The sequence below is a fragment of the Amphimedon queenslandica genome, unplaced genomic scaffold (genome assembly GCF_000090795.2).
Source record: "Amphimedon queenslandica unplaced genomic scaffold, v1.1 AMPQUscaffold_2336_Cont25662, whole genome shotgun sequence".
NCBI lineage: Eukaryota > Metazoa > Porifera > Demospongiae > Haplosclerida > Niphatidae > Amphimedon > Amphimedon queenslandica.
Window position 1 is genome coordinate 1 of NW_003557329.1, and position 1,283 is coordinate 1,283.

General features: G+C 31.4%; 1 long non-coding RNA gene across 1 annotated transcript; it reads left to right on the plus strand.

The window, feature by feature from the left end:
* The first annotated feature begins 81 nt into the window (after nucleotides 1-81).
* LOC109593248 (uncharacterized) lies at nucleotides 82-1,189 on the plus strand. Its single transcript, XR_002190834.1, has 4 exons — nucleotides 82-163; nucleotides 209-253; nucleotides 860-987; nucleotides 1,099-1,189. It is a non-coding gene; the product is annotated as an uncharacterized LOC109593248 (long non-coding RNA).
* Nucleotides 1,190-1,283: the final 94 nt, after the last annotated feature.

Sequence of the window (1,283 nt, forward strand, 5' to 3'; positions counted from 1 at the left end):
ACGCCCCTCTCCCTATCTCATTATTATTATTATTATTATTATTATTATTATTATTATTATTAATTATTATTTTAGTTTTGATGATTCATCAGTGAGAATTACCCTAACGGAATGTGACGATATACTGACAAGATTACTAGAAAAATATCCTGAGGAATACAAAGTAAGTATACTAAAGTATACACGGTGCTATTAACAGTTTCTTTAGTTGTACGAATTGTCTTCAATTGCAGTTGCTGTTGTATTTCCAATGGTATGTATCACTATTCACTAATACTGTATTGCATGAACATTTTCTGATACATTTTCAGAAAAGGAGAGAATTCCTCAATTTTATTACATTTCCTGATACATATACATGTTCTTATGTTGTGTAGAAAGTTTGAGCTGATTCCAATCAAAATTGGATTTTTTACAAATTTTTAAAGCTGCTCCAAAATTGGACGAAAGTCCCTGTACTATAGTACAGGGATTTTTGCCAAATTTCGCCAAAAATGAAAAGGAGAGAATTCCTCAATTTTATTACATTTCCTGATACATATACATGTTCTTATGTTGCGTAGAAAGTTTGAACTGATTCCAATCAAAATTGGATTTTTTTACAAATTTGTAAAGTTGCTCTAAAATTAGTCAAAAAATAATTGTCATGGATTTTGTGACAATGGAACTAATGGGTTTTTATACATGTACATGTACTGTATGTTTGAGCTGATTCAAATCAAAAGAATTTTTTTTTAATTTCTAAAGTTAGTGGGCCAAAGTCCCTGTACTATATTACAGGGATTTTGAAAAGGAGACAATTTTTCATTTTTAATTGTTATTATTATTGTTTATTGTTATTATTATTATTATTATTTAGTTACAGAGGCTATTGGTTGGTTGGGATCCTTCATCTGACCCTACTGGTCCTGCTAATGTATTCAACCAATGGAGGAACCTACTGAGGGAATCAGATTATTCATCAGCAGTTCCTCCTGAGCCTGATAAGTAAATACTGATATATTAATGATACTGACACTGATATTGATACTGACACTGATATTGATACTGATACTGATATTGATATTGATACTGATACTGATACTAATATATTAATAGGATGGATAATTACGACAGATTAGTTTGGGAGATTTGGTTGCCAAAGTTTCGATCAGTTTTATCATCATGGTCACCAAAATCTAATGTATGTACAGTGAAGTCCTTTAATATCTAATACCATTCTCTCTCTCTCTCTCTCTCTCCCTCTCTCTCTCTCTCCCTCCCTCTCTCTCTCTCTCCCTCTC